At 39.8% G+C, this 22,639-nt stretch overlaps 1 protein-coding gene across 1 annotated transcript in view; it reads right to left on the minus strand.

Moving 5' to 3' along the window:
• lrfn2b (leucine rich repeat and fibronectin type III domain containing 2b) overlaps positions 1–20,827 on the minus strand; it is an 83,690-nt gene extending 62,863 nt beyond the window's left edge. The window contains exon 1 of the mRNA XM_027001702.3: positions 20,367–20,827. The gene's annotated coding sequence lies outside the window, so the exon portion shown is untranslated. The remainder of the gene's footprint in view (positions 1–20,366) is intronic.
• Between the last annotated feature and the right edge of the window lie 1,812 nt (positions 20,828–22,639).

Raw genomic sequence — 22,639 nt, forward strand, 5'->3', positions numbered from 1 at the left:
AAGCATAACAACAAACCCAAAAAGACTATACTAAACTCCACAGTGATGTTTGCCTTCTGGCACTAAACCAATGCTAGTGCTTTTTCTAATTCTGCTTCTTTTCTTGCACGCTCCTTTTATTTTGTGGACAGTGAAGTTGGTTTATGACCAACTGACCTTAACTCCACTGATGGTTTGTGGGTCAGTTATTCAACTGTACCTGTGTCTGATTTGTTCATTTGCTCCAGAGCAGATTTATCCCACTATGTACAAAAATACTGTTATTCCAAAATGATCAACCAAATGGGTCCTGAAATATAATATATGCTTTTTTCAACTTTTTAGCAAACCATGAAGATGACACATTTGATTCTACTGTTTCAGTGGTTTTAGAACACATTTGATTCCACTGTTTCAGTAGTTTCAGTATACATTTGACTATACTGTTTCAGTAGTTTCAGAACACATTTGATTCCACTGTTGCAGCAGTTTCATAACACATTTGTGTCCATGTGTTTACTGCTACATATATGCTCAGTTCAGCTGCTGATCAACCTGGATCGATCAGTGAATTAATCAATGAGTCAATATGGCTCTCGTGTAGGTCATGATGCCCAGAAGAGCACACTGTCTGCAAACAGTCCAGCTCTTGTTACCTCAAAATCTAACATTAAATTGAGTAACTCCATACTCATGTGTGGAATTAACATCCACATTTTCAGACCAGCTGCCACAGTCATGCATCTTGCCAAAGTTAGAGATAATTTTGGTGGAGGGCCCCAATGAGACAGAACATGCACCAGTACAAATATCGCTGGCTTTTGACATCAAAACATCATGCATGCAGTGTGTACTCCCACATGCCTGTTTCGTAGTCACCTTATACGCTCCTCTATACCAGGCTGCCGAGAAGGGGAGAGCAAAAAGCGGTAACAGTAGCAGAAGAAATGGTGACCGAGAGAAAATTAAGTGCGTTATGGGTAACTCCAGCTCTGTCCCTCACAAGGGACGTGAGCGTGCGGACCTTTAAATGGAGCATGGCGATGCGCATGTTTTATGCATGGAGCTGCTTCGGTGATGCTGTTGTTGGATTAGTTGCTGCTCCTTCTCTCACGTCATTCTCCCAGCATCCCAGCTTGATCCTGAGAGACACTCTCATGGTCAGAGCAGAGCAGCCAAGCAGAACGCCATGGCCATGCTCCTCCCAGGGCATGACGCTGAAGTGAAATGACACTTTCAAGTTCTGCTGTGGTCATCATTCATATTTGATAACAGTTCCAAGCACACAGCTATTAAAACTGCACCAGGAGCCACAGTGAAACTACGCCCCATCGGTTCTCACTGCAGCAGTAGCAGGGGAGTTGCATGTGATTTCTTCACCTCTGCAGTAGTCTCAGCATGTCCTCAAAATACACCAAAAAAAATTAATAAACATAGAAATGTCAAAAGTTCAAATGAAATATGTAGCAATACAATGTCAGCTATGTTGTAATTAACCAATTTGTGCATGTTATTTATGACCCATGGAAAGAAATGCTTCATAGTTGTTGATCACATAAGAGAAAATATTACTGCCCTTATTATGAAAAAAATAACTGTTAAGCTCCAAAAATATCCTGGTCAAAGTGTAGTGTAGTGCACATGTTCTTTGGATGGTCTCCAAAGAACTTTTAATCTTCTGTATGCAAATGTTCATCCACACCAGTCAATCAGGTCTGTGTGAGGAGTTGGCAGCCAATCAGAAGTGTCTGAGTGAGAGAAGAACAGGAGAGCTGGGGGACAGCTGACCTCGGATACTTCAGGATCAGACCCGTCACTCTTCACACTCCAACCTCCATAATACATGCATGGCAGCTAGGCCTGCGTACAAATATGTCCTTACGGCAGCATAATGTGAATGCACTCTTACAAATATGTGAATTGATACAGTCATGGCTGTATTGATATTTATGAATGTGTTTATATTATTTACAAAGTGTGAAACAAATGCAGATTTAAACAAATTTAAACAAATTTAAACATTTGTCTAGGAAAACCTAGAAAAAGCAGCTATAGGAATAATTATGTTTAATTTAAGATATAATTGCAAATGTTTCAACATTTCTGAGTTCAAATAATATTCAAAGTTAAATCCAAAGTTAAATCGGTTAGTGGGCTGTATTCAGTTCTTATTTGACTTTAGTTTTTTCTGTACTGATACTTCAAATTTACTTTACCCATTGATTGTGTTATGAGTCATCATTTGTTATTATTTATTAATGATTTGTTGCTAATAAATAACAGTATTTTCATAACATGTTTGTACAACAGACTGTTAGGCGTCGTTTGATATCATATCGCGATGTCTGTATTGTGATACATATCGTATCGTGAAGTCACTGGCAATACCCATCCCTAACAACAGCTGTGCCACCGAGATTTTAATTCAAATGAACAGGAATGCAAATGTTTAAAAATATGCAGTGCTAAAGCCATATCTAGTGGAGTCTAGTAATACAAATCTCTTCTCGACAGAACGCGGTTTCTGCATGAACAGACAGAAGAATACATGTGCATGTAAAACCACCTGGAAAATATACCAGCTGCTTCTTAAAGACCAATTGGCAAATCATAAGCAGAGGGAACAGGTTCAAAATACAATTACCATGTGTCCCATATAGAGCCATAAACAGCTATATAGCTTTGCAGCTTACCAGAACAATATATATATGCTAGTCTGCCACCCATAGCGCAAGACCCAAATCCAGGCAAGATGAACAGCGTATATAATGTAATATACAAGTAAAAAACAGTCATGGTAGCAAGGACATTTATGGAAACATGTTCCCTACAGTCAGCACGCCTCCACTCCCAGGCCTGGTTCTATTACTGAAACGAGCCCATTCGACAGGAGTTGTGCTTGTGCTATGAATAGCAGCCACATTATTATATTATGTGCAAGCCAGTATGTAGGTTGATTCGCTCCTCGCCACTCGCTTGACTTCAAAGCTCGTTTTTTGGCATGTGGCTCCCGTGGGCTCCCCTCGTCCTCCTTTCAGCACGTCACCTCACACTGGCGATCAGGCAGCAAGAGAGAGGAAAGATCAAGTATAGGGACAGTGAGGTGAGGGAGGGGTGTGGTGGGTGAGCGGCTGGGCGGGGCGGGCTGTGACAGACGGCTCTCTCAGCAAGGCGCCAAGTGTTCCTCAACCAGACCCTCCCTTCGTGCTAGCCAGAAGAGCGCAAACGAGTTAGGCTGAGTTAACGGACATTCCCATTCACGTTGCTCTGTGCGGCCACCTGTATTGGGGACGTGTCTCTCTTTCACTCTATCGTCCTCATTCCGTTGACCGTCGAAACGGATTCGAATCGATTTCTGGCCGTAGGTTGCGCATCCCTGCGTCAAACGGACACGTCTAATTGCATCCAGATTAATGAGGCTAGATTGGCGCTTCGGTCACGTGGTGTCCTTACGGGGGAAAAGGAAGGTGCCAGTCCATTTCCGTGCAACACGAGCCACTGAGCTGGAAAAACGCCATGGCTTTAGTGAAGGTGAAGCCCATAAAAGCTGGAGCAGGAAACTCATGCCAGAAATGGGCTCAGAGCAATGAGAATCAGCATCCAGCTGTGAAAGAGGGATGCAGAAGTGGACACAGAAGTAGATGCAGGGAGGAGGGTGTGGACAAGAGAGAGTGAGGGAGAAAGAGAGAGAGAGAGAGAAGGAAAGAGAATGATATGCAAGGAAAGGGGAGCTTTGCTCTTCTCCCCTCTTTGAAATCATCTGAGGAATTCTGACAGGTGGAAAATACCATATGAGAGCAGTAGGAGATTGCCAGCATTTTTGGAGCAACGCGACAACATTATTTGTGAGCATAAACTCTGCCAAAGCTTGTTATCCTGAGGGACGAGCGCAAATCCTGTACAGATTCTCAAAGGAGGAATCCACTTTCCGGAACGTCCACATTTTTAAAGGAAACACAACTACAATCCTGCCACCTTGTAGGCAGAGCTTATTTCAATAACATTACGAACGCAGACCAACAAGACACATGGGTCACAATCCCAGTGAACAACAGGGCCTCGTTGCTGAGGCTGCCTCTTTTCTGCTGCCCTGACACTGATTAGGCTCATGAAGGCCTTGATCATTAACTCAGAAGAGATGAATCAGCTTGATTAAAGAGAGGAAAGCACAAAAATGTCTCCAGTACTGTGACTGAGGGCCACTGTACTAAATGCTAATGGGAGATTGCATCTATGGCTTTAATGTGATTAAATACAAAAAAGCTGTGATGAGCTTGATCTAACTGAGCATGAATGTTACTGTGTTAAGCGGAATGATTGAATTTCACTGCCTGAACTCATAAAACATTCAATCTGTTGATTACTTAATTAAAACACCCTCTGTGCACCTGTAGTGACAAATAATAGATGTAATAGTACCTTGTGATTAAAGCCTCCCAGTTAAGGCACAGAAAGGTTACAGTGGAATTGATCAGATGGGCACCACAAGGGAATAAAGCTCTTGTATACATAGAAGGGGGTTGTCCCTGAGAACACACTTTAGAGACACGAGTCCTGTATTCTGATAACTTTATACAAACACAAAATTATACTTATTTGTAATTTTAAAAGTAATAAACAATCAAAAAACAAACAAACAAACAAAAGCACGTGGAACTTTGCGTGGCCGCGTCTAAGTGATGAAAGAAACAGCCTTCACCTAAAGAAATAAAAATAGATAATAGTGTTATTAAAAATAGTCTAGTGTTATTATCTTTAGTGTTGAACATCAAGGTGGTTTACTCTATACAATAACAAAAAATGCTGTTGCTCCATTGGTTAGGAACCTATTCTTCTCACTAAGGTAAAGTTTTCCTTTTACAGTTTGATTAAGATCACTGCTTTTCATTTATTTGCATATATAATGCAGATATATGCTGGTCTACATTTTAATTATATAATTTTATTTAAAGCCCATGTCTACTCATTTTGATTATCACTACAATGAATTGGTTGACAAAGAGTGTTGAACTAATTGACTTTATTTTTTTTCTGTTGAGAATTTTTAGGTTTTTTCTGTCATTTTCTTCTTGGATTCTTCATAGATTTCTTTTGTGTTGTGACTGGAGTGTTTTTGAAGTGGTATGTGTTTTCTGAATTTCCACTGTGTTTCCTTAATTTGTATAGCATTCATGAATTGGTATCCCGTTTCTGAAAGATAGCACATGTGTTTTCATTTTGATGAATTTGTTCTGCGCAGATTGGTGATTGGTCCATGTTTTTGTCATTTACATTTTTCTCCTGCAGGAGAGGGTCTTGTTCACAGTCAGATGGCTCAAATGTATGGCTAAACCACACTGATCCTGCCTGCTGATCCTCCACTGCCACTAACACTGGGTTGTTTACATTGCCAGAAAGACGCCATTGTCAATCATTGTGTGATCTGACACAACCTCATTGTTCTGCACATCAGCTCAAAGTTTTTGGAGCATTTACTTATTATTAATTTGTATAATACATGTATACTTCTTGAATGTAACATTGATAATATTTAATTTTTCATATCTATAGTATTAAAACAATTTTTTAAACGTGATTTTAACAGTTGCTTTAAAGTGTTGAATTTTAAATTAACTGAATTTTAAAAGTTACAGCATGTAAAGTTTTCATTTTTACGGAATTCCAATGCTTATGAGGTATTCAAAAGCTGTGACAGTATGCGCCTCAATATTGAAATCACAATCTCACAATATCTCAGCAGGCCCTAACTTAAAGCTTGATACCTATTTTAACCATGCTCCTCGGGGTCTTCTAATTATCTAGACACAATTGGTGTGTTGCCACTACATTTCCTGAGGACTGAGCTCTAGGCCATTAAGTAATTACATTTTAACAATAACATCATACATCCTCTTCTTCACTACCTTGTGACATCAAAGGGGCCAAGTCTGGATATACACACTGGATATTCAGCAACATGCCAATAACCAGTTAGCTACAGTGGAAATGAGACCCTTCTTCCAAGTCCGAGCACACTGGCGCGGCTTGGCAAAACAGGCAAGTGGTGATGCGAGCAAATGAACTGAGCCAAGAGCTTCTAATTGGTTCAAGCAGCATAGCTCAGAATGTGGCAGCAGGTCATTTGTGGCACAGTAACACAGAGCCAGTGCCTGTGCTCTGGGCCTGCTAATGAGAATCCCAAGCAACTTGAAATAACTCTCTGCTACATTTGCTGAAACACATTCTTATTCACATGCTGTCATTCTCCAACTCTTCATTCTTGTTCTCACTTGCTCTTAGTCCGTCAGCCATCTATCATCCAGATTTTCTCCATCCTTCTAACTCACTCTCTCTCGCTCTCTCTCTCGCACACACACATACAAACACACACACTCACACACACACACACACACACACACACACACACACACACACACACACACACACACACACACACACAGGAGGAGGGCTCGTCATAAAAAGAATGGCCATTGAGTTTCTGAACCCCAATCCTCGCTGTAAAATGAACCTTTAGAAAATTACACAAAGGCTAACTGGAGACACCATAAATCAGAGGCCAGGAGTTTTCACCACCACAAAGGAGGAAGAGGTGACACTGGGCCTCTGATCACATATCCCAATCTCCCAATCCTCCACTCTCACACCCACTCCCACCCCTATACCCCCCTCACCTTCAGAATGACCCATTTGTACCAAGCTGTCAGTCATGACTTAATACCCTACTCTGGATCAGCTACTGTAGCCTAATACACTTCACTTGTCCTATACTATAAATAAAAATTTGCATATTGAAATGTCATCTGTTCAAGTTTAGCTAATATCCAACACTGGTACAGTGAATGACTAATGTCTGCTTAAAATCCATGAAGACAATATCCTACGCTTATATACTGTTTCACTCCAAAGATAGAAGCATACCCTGTTTAGTGGCATAAATGTACCTGAAATAACAAGACAGAAAGGGTGAGAGAGAGAGAGAGAGAGAGAGAGAGAGAGAGAGAGAGAGAGAGAGAGAGAGAGAGAGAGAGAGAGAGAGAGGCAGACAGACAGACAGACAGACAGGCCTGCTTCTTATTACATCTTTGTGCTAATTCTAGCTGCTGGTCTGGTTTGGGTTGGACTGGCAGTGCAGATGGATGGTAGGAAGAGAGCAAACCAGCAGTGCTAGCTCTACCTTTTGCATATTCAGTGAAGATGGGTCAAATATTTTGCAAAAACTACATCTCTGTTACACAGCTAATGACCCACATGCTGTCAAGCAGTCTATTCGAGGAACCCCCTCAGGGGTCACTCAGTGCTGGGAGTGTCATCACTGCTGAGCTCCATCACTGTACTAGGACTAACGAAGACATTTCAAAGTAAATTAAGAAATGAATAAAACAGACAAACAAAGACAGAGGTTTGACATCTAATTGGCTCCACCATAAACTGAGAAATGTGCTCCTAGTGGGTCTGTCTGTCTGTCTGAACTGAAGTTTAAAATTCAAAGAGCACTTTTATCCTGACTATGGACCTGACAGCCTCCAAGAGCTGCAGTGTTCCAATATCAGTCTGCTACACAGAGTTTGGTCCAGAACGACTGAAAAAGTGAAAAAAGGTACAAGGAAACAAAAAGGTGATGTCTAAAATGTGTTTATAAATTGTTAATTCTCAAACTATTTTTTGGTGAAAACTTTGCAATTACAGAAGCCCATAAAAATTAGCAATACCAGTGCTGATTTACACAAGGCAGGGAAAGGTTCCATGACAAAAATTTTAAAAACAGACATACGACTGGTCAGTAAATGCTTGAAACCTCAAGACACACTTGCCAGGAAGGAGACACGAGTGCATAAGGGCAAATCAATGAGTTGTTTATCCCCTAAACAACTCATCTAACTAAATTCTAAAAGTTAAAGACGAGGTAACTTTTCTAGATGTGAGTAGAAAGGGTTTTTTTTAAGGTTTTTAGTCCTCCGTTTAAAACTGAACAAATTTAAGAAAGGAGATAAAATTAAAGGGTTAAAGGAATTGATCCCTTAAACTTACACATGCCCTATTGATCAGGCAGTAGTTTTCATCCTATCAGCGATTCTTTCTGAGTCAGTGTGGGGTTAGCCTGCAACAGCGGGAGGACGAAAAAGGCAGTTATGGCAGTCCGAAATGTTTCCTACTAAGAAAACTTATAGTACAACACACACACAAGCACACACACACACACACACACACACACACACACACACACACACACACACACACACACACACACACACACACACACACATAAAATCTGGGTTGTGAGTAAGATGTTAGACACTGTGCAGACACTGTGCAGTAAATTCTATAAAGCTTTGCTTATTAGCTACTGTTATGCTAGTGTATGTTTAGCTACAGTTGGACAGTAGCTAAGAACCAAAGCTCAGGAACAGAGTCAGCCTTGGGGACACACTCCCTACACACATTTAATGAGGGAGTTCACCTCTTGAAAAACCAAGGAGGTATTACGTCAATGGTAGATTCACAGGTTCTAGTTCCTTCCACTTCTTATTTTAGTATGTACTTTGTCCCAGTAAAAGTAAGCCACATTATCAGTCTGATGTGCATTCCCTTCAAGCACGCTTGTTTAAGACCACATGGCTTTCTCCTGCTTATAGGCTACCATTAACCATGGTAACCATATCTTTGGGGCTGACTGGGTGCTGTTCATCCTGGGTATCCAGCAAACATAAAATCAGTGTGATTCTAATTCTGTTTATATGAATTATGAGCAAGTGTCAACATGATCAGGCATTTAACTGTTTATAGTTCCAAACAATGCAAACTATGCATTCTTTGCAGCTCACCAACATGAGCCTATTTGTAGGCATCTGCGTATTTTGACTTGTACTGTTCTAGAAGGTTAATAAAGGTTGAGGTGGTATTTAAATGAGAATCGGTCACACTTGGCTGACACCAAGCACATTTAATAAGGCCCATATCAGTGCTAATACTGATAAAGCATCCATTTAGGTACATCCTAGTTTTTATGCATCTGCAATTCTTGTTATAAACTCATGTTCGCTTAGTGCCTAGTTGATGCTTGTGCTGTCTGCAGCTAAGACAGCCAACTCTGAAGTCTTCACAAAGGTATAATAAATTAGATCTGTAACAACTCAGGCATGTATTGACCCTGTTTCGAATTCCAATGCAGGGTTAATAGATTTGACAAACAAATCTGCAGTGAATATCTTACCTCTGCTGAAGAGGTGCTTGACCAATAAATTAATAAATATTAAATAAATCAAATGGCAAAATCTAAGTTTCACCATATAATGCTCTATTATGTATAGCTTCACCTGAAGGTGACCTGACCGCCAAGGTTAACTGATTAACACAAATTGGACAGTCTACAACTTTGAAAGTCAGTGTTACCCAGTCCTGGTTCTGCATGCATAGTTCAGTGCTCCAATGCAATACAGTCATTCTAAACTCAAAAACAGGTTTGTTAATTACCAGAGTTGAGTCAGACATGTTGAAAGCAGGCAAAGAACAAAAATATGCAGCGCAGGTCCACTCCAGTACCCATACTGAGAAACACCGCTGCAACTCTTCTGGAAGGGCAATTCTGCACTTTTAGAACAATGTCTTCTTGTGTTAATGCCATTACATCTGAGACGAAGGAACTGCTACTGCGTCAAAGTTGAATCGACTGTGTAGCTTACAAGCAGTGACCAGAGCATATGGCCCAGTGATTCTGAGCGAAATAAAATCCTGACCACCATCTTGCCCAGTGGTCAAAAGCCTCCAGCCAGAAGCCTTAATCCCGGAGACTTAAGCAAAAATAAATGGTAATGGAAGTGAAAGGGACTGAGAATTGGAAGATAAAAGTACAGAATACACATCAAAATTAGGAAAGCTTTTTGAGTCCATAGAATCCACTGTCCAAAAGCACCATGTGAGCTCTTCCTCCCTGTAGGCTGGAGATTAGTGCATGTCAGAGCGGAGCCAAATGCCATATGTGCCATTATTTATAGCCAACAGATACACTGACAGGTTCAAGGGCCACTTATAAGGGTGTTATTTGGAAATCAAAGGAATTGCTTGTATTTGGGCCAAGTCAGTACAATCAAAACTCATTTACATGATGAACAAAGCAATAAGAGACATATCAAGTTTGCAGTCCCACAGCAGAATGCATTATACAAATGAATAGATATGCTGTTATGCCAAGTTCACGTTTGGGTTTTATAATCAAGTGTTTAAATATGTTAACAATGATGGCTTCCTTGTCTATGCAGCATAAATTGATATTCATGATTCATGGCACCTGAACTCAGGCATTATCTCAGCAGTGGTGCATTTATGAGAATAGGGAAAAAATGGACACTCTGAAATTTCTAGAAAATAAGAAAAACATTATGACTAATATGCTCATTTTAAAAATCCCTCATGTCAGGGAACATGAAATATCCATTTGGGCAAAAAGTTGTATTTCTTTACCTATTAAAAAGAACTTCAAATTTGTGTTACAGTAAAATGACAGTGACAGTGAAACTCAGCTGTAGCGATTAGCATTAGTTACAATTTGTAACTAATGCCAGTGCTGGCATGGGCCCTTATACTAAAACTACAGTACTCTAGTAATATCATTATTACAGGTAAAGGTACTACTGATACCAGTGTATTTCATATCAAGTGAAATAGTAAAATGGGGCATTTCATCTGTAGGTTAACACAGGCATCTTCAATGGATAAATGTTAAAAACAAAACATGTCCGGAACTAGGCCCTGTAGGCTATAGACTACAAATATCAAGTAATTAAAATATAAAGGCCGATATTGGCAATACTTAAGATATCAGCCTTAACCGAAATTCAGTATTGAAATCACTATTGGTATTAAAAATGTCAGTGCATGTCTAGCTGAAATCAGATTTGTAAAGATGTGATTAAATTATGAGAATCATACAATAAGCAGACAGCAAATAGTATTACCAAACACAGGGCAGATATTGACATGCAGTCATTGTCAGTGTTAGCACAGGATAACACTTATCTCTTTGACCAAGCACCAAGGTCAGTTTTGTCTTTTTCCAATAAAGGTGGTCAATTTTCTCCTTACTCATTAAAGGTGACCACCTGACAAGTCAGGAAAAGAAATGATGCAATAAGAGCCTGATATTTTACATGACAAAAAAAAAAACAAAATCAGTTGAGTGTGTGAGTTAGCCAATTCTTAATTTGCTGTTTAAAATGCTGGTTAAAGCAGTGATTAGTGAATTAGTTCTGTTCTTAACTGTTGTAAAACTTGATAACGTTTTGGGGGGTTAAAAACACGAGGTGCACAGATGTCCTTTTTCATCGGAGGGTTCAAATTATATTTTTTTGAAGGCTGGAGGAACATTCCAATCTCCCTAGTAGTTCTCTGCAATGTGTATTACACAAGGAGTTTGGCCATTTTATTGGAGATTCCAAATCACAGGGAGTGAAAACGATGCGAAATGAACTGACTGAAATGCACCAAACTGATGATGAAATGCATTTTAAATATTTTTGCATGTCTGTCTGGTGCTTTGATGTTCTATTACATCGAATTTGTCCTTTTGTCCAGCATGCCGGCACACATTCTAGCCCTGTCAAACTATCTGAGAGGCTGGCTGACACACGGAGAATTTTAGCCTCCAGAAGTACTCACCAGGGTGTTGCTGCAAGCTATAAACTTGGATTTACCACTTACTATAAACTGGTACTCGCTACTTGTTTCAGATATCTCCAAAGCATTGGGGAGGCTCCAAGTGAATAGTTTCCAAGTGGTACTGAGTGGGAAGATATTTCCCGTGAATTTTAGACAATACAGAATTTCCCCAATTGTTTGGACTGAACTGATGGGAACCATTCAAATGAAGGAATTTTTCAATGTTAAAGGAGCAAACTCCATAAGCTCGTGTAGTCCTTCACAACTTTCTTGCCCATACTGATGCAGCAACTGCCGATGCCACTCAATACAGCCCACCAAGTTCTACTGACAGCACCAATGCATCAGGGGATATCATGGTAGGGGATTGGAGGAGGCAATTGGCAGGAGGCAGTAATCTCTTGGATCCAGGACAGGTCTTAAGTGTAAGAGCATCTCAGGCTGTTATTGCAACAAGAAATGACTTCAAGGCATTTTTCTAGTCACCTCAAGGTCTTGTGCCCTGGCAGAACACTGCAATCAGGAGAGGTCTCATAAATTGAAGAAGCTACATATAACAGTACTTCCCAGACCTGGATTAATTTCTTAATTAATTACTTTTGGAAATACTGTCTAATTAATCCAATTATTTTTGATAAATCAGAAAATACACTGATCCATTGTGTATTCTGTTCTTTCTTGCACTGTAGCCTGATCAACGCTGTTATATGCATATATATTTTGGAAATGATACTTAATAATAAACCTCTTCAAGTTTTGAGTTATGTCAGAGCACTGAAAAACAAAAAGATTATATTTCACCCAGATCAGATTTCATTCAAACACTACTGAATATAAACACAATATTTTTCTTATCTCACCAAGTGATACTGTTGAGTAATTCTCTATAGAACTGTAAAACAGTTAAAACTTTATTCCATACATTTTTTTATTCTGTACTGAAGCCAATTAAAAAGGTGGATTCTGAGAGTCCTCGAGATATCCAGGAACTATGCAAGAACTTGCTGGTTTCTGTCATTTATTTGTGAAATGAGCAAAAATTTTAAGCATCCGAACTACCTTTTCATACATTAACATCTATTTTTGTTGTAGTATGAGATAAAAAAATGCAACAAAAAAAAAAAAAATCTTTTAAAAATTGCATTAAAACAATTGATCCATAAATAAAAGAACCTGTGGATTTAATACATTGCCCCCTATTTTAAGTTTTCATTTTACATAAAATTTCCTATTAACTGCATCTTCCCATACAGGAATTGCTGTATAAAAACAGCTGAACAAAATGTGAACAATCTGGGTTTAAGACATTTAAGACATTTTCTATCTTAACAGCATTCTTCAGACTAACTTTGCTCTTCCTCATACATGTGCTGGAACACTTTGAATTGTACAGTAGAGTTCTGGCGTTTAATTTTGGACAACATGTCAGCAACAAGACCAAATCCTCATTGTTTTGCTTTCCTAAATTTTCTCCTTCTTGGTTTACACTCTGCAGTCTCTTGATTATAGCATCTTCTGTGGACTTCTGTGGGTTGAGGGGAAGGCATGTGTGTGTGTGTGCAGTAGATGTGCATTTGAGATTGGTGCAGTGGAAATGGGGGTTCTTCACAGAAGGGGATCCAGTGAGGTAGCAGTAGATGAGCAGGATGCACTGACTGTGGTTAGTGCTATACGAGAAATTTCAGGGGTGGACAACTTAGAAGAAGCAAAATTGAGGCTGTGGGTTGTAGGTGGGTCAATTGTAGTGAGATCAAATGAGTTGGTAGACAGCTGACTGGAACTTTCTTGTGCACAGAGTGTCTCTGTGTCAGTTTCAGCCAACAGCGTTCCTGCTACAGCAACCTAAAGCAAAAATTGAAGACATGGTTTAATACCAGTTATTGGAAAAATTGCACTTAGTCCATAACTGTTAATGTTAAAGTAATATTGACTATATAGTCTACAAGAAGCCCAGAAAACAACCAAAAGTGATGTAAGCTAACAAGCCAATTATATGCTAGCCAAAAGCTACATATTAATACCACATAGCTGCTCCATTGAGTAAAATAAACTGTACAAACATGACTTTATCTTTAACATAATAACTTACCTCATTTTCGAAGTTAGACTAAGTTTCCTTGTGTTTGATGAAGTTTGTCTTAGTTCCTTCAGAATCAATGGAGAAGAACTGGCCTTGTTTCCTCCTGGAGCTCCACTTTGACCCTTCAAATGTTTCTTGGCTTTTACATTTCCATCTTATAAATTTTACTTTAACATACTGACTCATATTTTCCTATGTTTACAGCAATTTCTTTCCAAGAAGAGCCATCTGTAGGTCTTGGTAGTCTCTCACTGAGGAGTCACAAAGGAGTCTATACTGTCTAATTTCAGCCTCTCTTCAAAATTCTAAATTTTTCTGCTTGACGTCCAAGTCTGTGCTTTCACGGTTACAAAAATGTTCATATCATTCTCCTGAGCTTGGGGCTCCTTGTGTCCCTAGCAATACATCAAGTATAAACCAGGAATTATCCTTTAGCAGCACAGATGTGCACAAGGTTTCACGAATGGTGCACAAAACTGACAAGAGCACATCTCAAATCAGTTTTATTATCACATCACACGCAGGGATGAGTAAGATGAGTGAAAAGATTACATGCTTACTCCTTACAATTTGGCATATTTTATAAACATGTGATATGTGAATATTACATGTGAATACGCTATTTCAAATTTTGGAGGGAGGAAAAAATTATATATATATATATATATATATATATATATATATATATATATATATATATATATATAGAGAGAGAGAGAGAGAGAGAGAGAGAGAGAGAGAGAGAGAGAGAGAGAGAGAGATTAGAGATGTTAACGTACAAAAGGGTAGAAGGGTACAGCCATATACATACACACACATTACATGAATTCATCATGCATAGTGTGCAGCATAGACAATGTGCAGAAAGAGGTGGCTAGTAGAGGGTCATTAGATATTATATTTTAGCGTCTAAGCTATTTTACATGACATTGCCAATAAATTACAGAGAAATGGGGGTCGTATGATGGAGACGGAGGGATTGCCCATGTGAGTGTGGGTATATGGGAGTACAGGCCATGCTGGAGTACTACTGACTGGTAGGCAGCCTGCTGGCCTGTGGAACAAAACTGTCCCTAAGCAGCAGTACATTCTGGAGTACTACTGATTGTTCAGCAGCCTGATGGCCTGCGGAAAGAAACCGGTCCCTAAGCTGGCTGGCTCTGGTTTGTATGGTTCTGAACCATCTGCCTGATGGCAGTACTGAGAACATACTGTGGATTGGGTGGGTGGAGTCTCTTATGATCCTTTTGGACTTCCTCAGACAGCGTTTCATGTACAGCTCCAGGAGTGAGGAGAGTTCAGCCCCTGTAATGTGCTGGGCTGTCCTCACCACCCTTTGCAGAGATTTCCAGTTTAGAGTGGTGCAATTCACACCCCAGGCAGAGATGCAGCCTGACAGGATGCTTTCCACGGTGCATGTCTAAAATATCTTGAGGATGTGGGAGTTGATGCCAAACCTCTACAACCTTCTAAGGTAAAAGAGACACTGTTGCACCTTCTTTAACACATTACCTATGTGGTAATGTGGTCCATGTGAAGGCCTCTGTGATGTCTACACCGAGGAACCTGAAGGTGCTGACATTCTCTACTGTAGACCCATTGATGTTAATAGGCATGTGCTCCCTTTCCTGCTTTATAAAGTCCATAAAGTTTAGCTCCTTGATCTTTGGCTTCTTGGTTATTCTCCTGGCATCAGTGACCTTCTCTCAATACTCGTCTCATACTCGTCTGAGATCAGAACGACTTCCATTGTGTTGTCAACAAATTTAATGCTGGAGCTGTGCTTGGCTGTAGTTTTGGACGTACAAGGAATACAGGAGAAGACTGAGCACACAGCCCTGGGGGGCTCCTGTATTGAGAGTCAGTCAGGAGGGGGTGATACTGCCCATTCTTGCCTATCCAAGGTCAGGATCCAGCTGCACAGAGAACTGTTCAGACCTAAAGTATGTAGCTTCATGCCAATCACTAAGGGGCCTATGGTGTTGAATGCTGAACTATAATCCACAAACAGCATCTGTTCCTCTTGTTCTGATGTTAAATAACAATGTGGAATGTTACAGCTATGGAATTATCAATGGATCTCATATGTCTGTAGGCAAACTGTAAGGGATCCATGGGGGCAGGAAGTGAAGTGCAAATGAAATCTCTAACCACCCTCTCAAAACACTTATGATGGAGGTTAGAGCTACAGGCTGCTAGTCATTCTGACAGGTTATGGTGTTTGTCTTTGGCACTGGAACAATAGTAGCTAGTTATAAACACATTTGAACCACAGACAAGGAGTGTGAGAGGTTGATAATGTCAGTAAATTCTCCAGCTAACTGATATGTGCATTCTTTAAACGTGTCCAGGAATGCCATCTGGACCAGCTGCTTTGCGGGTGTTTATTCGCTTAAAGGAGCAGCACACATCAGCCATGGAGACAGCGAAAGACTTTTCCTCAGCAGGGGCAGCTTCTCTTTCAGGGGGTTCAGTGTGATTGTCCTCAAACTGTGCATAAAATGTGTTTAGCTCATCTGGGACTGAAATGGTGGTGGTAGTCACACATTGCATTTTCCCCTTGAAGTCTGCTATATTGTTCAGCCCCCGCCACATATTCGTTGTATTGGTGGTGTTGAACTGTGCTTCCCCTCTACACACATTTAGCTGCTTTTATAGTCTTGTGGAGGGCATAGCTGGCTTTCTTATTCTCCTCTGTGTTACTGGATTTAAAAACATCATGAAGTGCAGCCCTGCACACACTTGACTTTTGACCCATGGTTTTTGGTTGTGATACACACATATGATTTTATGGGTACAAAAAATTTTGATGAATCTGGTGACAGAGTACTCATTGATGTTGAAGTTCAAGCATTTTATCCTTGAAGTATTCACTGAAACAAGAGATGAAAAAGTGATTGAAAGTAAATGTGAACCAAAGTCTGACAACTGTCACATATGGCTGCTCACAGTACTGGACAGCTACTCAATAAGGAGGAACTGCTGTGTTTATGGCTGCTAAGCAGACTAAAAAGACCAAAGAGGAAATGGTGCATTCATCCATTTTTGGCTTTTACAAACTGATCCCACATGTTGTATTTTCCATAGCAGCAATGTCTTTCCATGAATTTTGAGCCATTAGGCAATCTCTATGACCTCTCATCTATGTTCCCTCAGGGAGGGATCATATAAAGACCTGTAGAGGAATACCTGCTCAGCCTGCCTCCTTTCAATTTCATCCATTTTCACGAAGCACCTCTCATGCTGTTTGCGCCAAGTTCGAATATTTGAGTGGGGCATGATCACGCAAAGGAACATCATGCAGTGCCAGCACACATGACCAGTAACGCCACAATTACGTATGACTTCTTTTTAGCATTTTTGGAGTGCACACCTTTGTGCCAGTGACAACGTGTCATGTATAAACCAAGCTTAAAAAGTGAGGCATTTTGCATGTGAAAACAGGGAGCAAACACTTTGCTTGTATTGAAAATAATTAGAAAAGTGTGCTTCAGCTGGCAAAGATGTTCAGATGAGATTTCACCTTTGCTATACTGTTCACTCCTGTTTCTTCACAATGAGCTGAGAAGAGGAAGATTTTGCAGGTGAAAATGACTTTCAAGTAGGGCTATTTATAACCAGCTATGTAATAAAAACATGCATTACTGTGTTGTGATGCATACATTTCAAGATGGTAATTCAACTGTTTCAATTATAATCAATTCTATTATTAAAGTATACAGTAATAAAATCACAATCAAACAGAGCTGAGATCAGAGAATCATATCCATATGAACTTTCCAGTGTTACACTTCTCATTGTAAAACAAAGCAAATACATACATAAATAAATGCTTAAAGACAAATAAATCTTTGTCTAGTCAAGTAAGCATATCCAGGAAAGTGGCCCTTTATGAAATTACACTTGGACAGCAAGTAGTGATTAACCTAATGCTAAAAACATTATTGAATAATGTTTATTGCTAAGGGGTGGTTAGCTTTTGAATCTGGTTCAGGAAATTATCCCTAGTCTGATCCTTTCCAAGGAAAGCAGGAGGAAAGCATTGTCAGTTTTCTCCCCAGAAATCAAATAAGACCATTTGAATTGCAGGTAATCAGATGCAAATAGCATGGATGACTTGTTTTTAGCATTGCTAGTACTTCCCCAATATATTCAGAAGAAACAGACAGAAATCATAAAACCTCACAGGAATTACATGATTTGGGCAACAGACCAAACTTCGCAAAGGAAAAATGTGACGTTTCCTGATGGCTGGTTCAGCAAGTCTTGCTGCAAAGTAGAAAACATCAAACATTAGGAGCTCTGGAGCTTCTTTACAACACAGACACTGAAGAATCCCAGCCAGGGCACACTGAGGGTCATCCCTTATGCCCATTGACATGCATCTCTGCGCCACGCCCTCTCCAGGCTCTGCACCGCAGTAATGATACATGTAGCACCGCATGCACAATATTTTGTTGACAGTCAGAATAACCTCAGCATGGACCCAAGTTGACACTGTTCCCATGGAGTCTCCTGACAATTTTCAAGAATTTTTCAGTGGGCAAACTGTTAAGATCAGGCAGTCATGTGAAACAGCCTGAGAAGTTCCATTTTAACATACCGTTGTATAGTTTGTACTTAACATGCAACTCTACTGTAAATAGTATAAATGGCCACAACCAAACATGGGCCAAACAGTTTCTATGTCCATCACCTGAACAGAAGTACAACAGAAAAGGGAGTGTAACTACCTAAAGGTCTGGCCTGTAACTAATATCCACCAGGTTCACACTCTTAGACTCTAAGGTGTTTTCTTCCGTCTAAGTCAGCCAATTGAGCTTGTGAACTATTTATCAGTGATTATGAGTTGAATAAGGTATGTTAAAACACGAAAGATACTCAGCTAAGTAGGACTATGCCTCACCAATGCACGTGTTGTGCGTGCTTTCCTACAGCATTGCTGTACACTATCTTTGCACTAATGAGGCATTCCACACTGATCACGCTGATTACGATACTGCGTTTCCCATTCTGCAATCATGGCAGCATTCATCTCTGGGTTCGGGTTTGTACATTCAAGACTGCCGTTAGCTGAACATAGCTAAGGCCCCTGCGCACATTTCTGCACTACTGGTAACAGCTTTGATTCAAATGATTCTTAGTGAGAAACAGTTAAATGGCTCATTTTGCTACAACATGTAAATATTTCCTTTTTCATAGTCATTTGAATATTAATTCTGGTAAGTTAAAAGTGATATGTTTGGGTTGATATGTTTTGTCAGGATATGTTTGGGTTGGTGAACACTCCCAACTGAAAAGTTACACCAGTGCGTGTAAAAAAAAAAACTAGCAACACTACTGTGCCTGATTCACCCATGCCATGGGTTCACCACCACGTCACAACCATGGTAGTGTCAATGCTGTGCTGAAAAGTTGGCCACCACTCAAATAATATTCGGTCAACAGTATTCAGAAATGTCCAGTGATGAACTAGGGAGACAGTTTCTGACTACTGTATATGACCATATATGGGCTGCAGTTTGGAAATTTACATGAACTAATTGCATCTGTAAGCAAGGCACATATAAGCAATGGACTGTGAGTATTGTGGTTTGAGGTTGTGGTGAGTGCACAATCACTGACCAACCAAACTGAGCACACGTGTGCTAAACAGCATTGTAATGATGAATAGGTGACTAGGTGGGGGACTGACTCTGATTCACATGACAAGCATCTAAACGACAAGTATCTGTATCAAAATAACACTAAAAGCAGTATCAATGTCTTTAATGAAGGCAATCCCAACAGATCCTGGCCCAAATGTAATGCTCTGCTTTTTCTCCAGTACAATTTTCTGATAAATGTTCTGCTGCACTTTGTTCTTATTGCTCTTGTTCTCTTATATGAATGTCAAGATGCTGCTGGCACGATATGCTGTGGTTAGTTAGTGATCTTGGTTAAAATGTGGATTCCCTCAAGCAGCTGAACATATCCCGTTTCTGTGTACGTCTAAGTGTATGGCGCTATAGGTTGAGCTGTTCCCCACATCTCCTGAGGAAAGAAAACGCGCACTCCAAGCCACCCTGCACAATGTAGCCGGTTGTAATGGCACACTTTTTTGGTTCACTCGAGCATCGCGTGACACTGGTGCAGGGAACTATACTGCCAAACAAAAAAAAAACAACAAAAAAAAAAACAACGCAACACGTTTCACAGCAAGTCAGGTTCTTCAGTAACGCAATAAGGGCAGTCGGTGTTATCATTCAGTGTTTGGGAAGAGCGGTGAACTGAAACACGAAGTCACTAGCCAAAATATAGCTGTACGCTTTACAAACTCGGATCTTTAACTAACCCAGAGCCCTGGGAGAGCAAATCATGGGTTTAAGGTTACAACGGTTGTTTCTGCACAAATTCGCTTAAAATGTACCCAACAACTTAAATCACACTTAAACCGAGTTTTGTGTAAAGTTGCTACCTATTATATGCCAAAACAATCGTATAGCATAGGCGAAACATTTATACAAAGTATAAATATACATAGATATGTGTAGATTAAAAGTTCGTATAGTGCTGTCGTATTTCCCTGTTATGCTTCTCACTGACTCACGACCGTCGCCCATTTGCGGAATATCAGGTTAAAAAAACAACTCAGAGAGCGACTGTATCTGCTTACCTTTGATTTTGGATGTCGAATCATGATGATTCATCGACGTGGTACAATTAAACAGGTTAATTTATTCCGCTGACATTCCGTGGAAATTTTATATTTCCCCGCATAAAACTCAGTCCATGTCAAAAAGGTGCATCCGTGACTGGCTTGGTCGAAAATGTCTGAAAGACTGTCTTGACAAGAAGCAAAAACTACATACGTGCCTCTCAGAACAGGACATGTATAGTCCTCTGTGATAAATAGAAATTAATAGACGGTTCAAATGTTCTATATCATAACACCTAGCAGTACTGTTAAAGATATCCGACCTGCGTAATTCTCCTCCAAAGGTAATTTATAGACTGTCAGAGGAAGATTGTAACTGGGTCTCAATCATAAAACAGTCAGTGACCTAAAAAACGACATGGATTTATTCTAGGTGGAGAAAAATCAACGTAGCCTATGATATCTCGAAACAAAACTAAATCCAATTATTCTTCGTACTGGAGAGACACGCAAGTCCGCGAATATTTATGGAAAGCCAAAGGGCCCATAAACGCCGCAAAACAAACAAACAAACAAAAAATACATCCAGACAACTAACCAAACAAAAAGACAAGCGTTGTGTTTTATACACAAGCAAAAGTCGTAGTGAATTATTAAATACATGCATATTATGCATCATTAAGACCAATTTGATGAACCAACAAGACATCAACTATGTTACAAAGTTACGTATCATCATTATAACATTGGTTACAGTGGTGCTTTAAAGTTTGTGAACCCTTTAGAAGTTTGCATAAATCTGAACCAAATCTTCATCAGATTTTCACACATGTCCTAAAAAAGTAGATAAAGAGAACCAGATCAAACAAACGAGACAAAAATATTAGGCTATATCTGTGAGTGGCAAAAGTACTTCTTTGGTTTCCATTTTAGTGTGACCCCCTCTGCAGCAATAACTTCAACTAAATGTTTCTGGTAATTGTTGATTAGTCCTGCAGATACACAATCCTCAATACAACACAGTTATGTTGGTGGGTTTCCTCCCATGATCAGCTTGCTTCAGGTCCTTCCACAACATTTCTACTGGATTAAGGTCAGGACATTAGGTTGGCCATTCCAAAACCTTAACTTCAATCTACTTTAACCATTCTTTGGCAAAACGACTTGTGTGCTTAGGGTTATTGTCTTGGTGCATGACCCATGTTCTCTTGAGTCCTAGCTCACAGACAAATGGCCTGGCATTTTCCTTTATGGTTTACTGGTGTAATTCAGAATTCACTGTTCCATCAATGAATGCAAGTCGTCCTGACCCAGATGCAGCGAGACCAAATCATGATACTACCACTACTGTGTTTCACATTATCCTTGAATGCAGTGCTTTCCTTTCTCCAAACATATAGTTGTTCATTTAAACCAAAAAGTTACATTTTGGTCTCTTCAGGCCACTAAACATTGCGCTAATAGCAATGCAGAAGGGTAGCAGTGTTCTTTTTTGGAGAGCAGCAGCTTTCTTCTTGCAACCCTGCCATGCATGCAACTGGTGTTCAGTGGTCTAATGACAGTGATCTCATAAACATGAACTTTAACCAATGTGAAAGAAGGCCTTTAGTTACTTAGAAGTTACCTTGGGTTCCTTTAAGAACTTGCAGACTATTACATGTGTTGCTCTTGGTGTGATATTTGTTGGTTGACCAATCCTGAGGAAGGTCATAATGGTCTTCACTTTCCTCCATTTTTACACAGTCTGTCTTACTGTGGATTGGTGGAGTCCAGACTCTTTAGAGATGATTTTGTAACCTTTTCCAGGCTAATGAGAATCAAAATTTGTTTATACCATGATATAGTTCCACAAACATTTGTTGTGAAGATCAGACTTTATTAGATCCCCATTCTTTAAATAAAATTGGGTGCCCACTCACATATGATTGTCATTCCATTGCTTGTGAACTCCTGACTCCACTATCATATCAAATTATCTGCTAATTGTAAAGGTCCACATACTTTTGCCAATCATAGATGTGTAATATTGGATTATTTCCCTCAATAAATAAATGTCAGAGTCGAATATTTTTGTCTCATTTGTTGGATTTGCTTCTCTTCATCTAATTTTAGGGCATGTGTGACAATCGGATGAAGTTTTAGGTCAAATCTATGCAGAAATACAGAAACTTCTAAAGAGTTCACAAACTTTCAAGCTCTACTGTAGATATATTTAATGCCTCTAGTATGACATGCAGAAACGTCTTACTAAACATGAAATATGTGTGCCACTTTAACAGCTGCATTAAATA

The sequence above is a fragment of the Electrophorus electricus genome, chromosome 7 (assembly GCF_041902795.1).
Source record: "Electrophorus electricus isolate QZ-2024a chromosome 7, ASM4190279v1, whole genome shotgun sequence".
Taxonomy (NCBI): Eukaryota; Metazoa; Chordata; class Actinopteri; order Gymnotiformes; family Gymnotidae; genus Electrophorus; species Electrophorus electricus.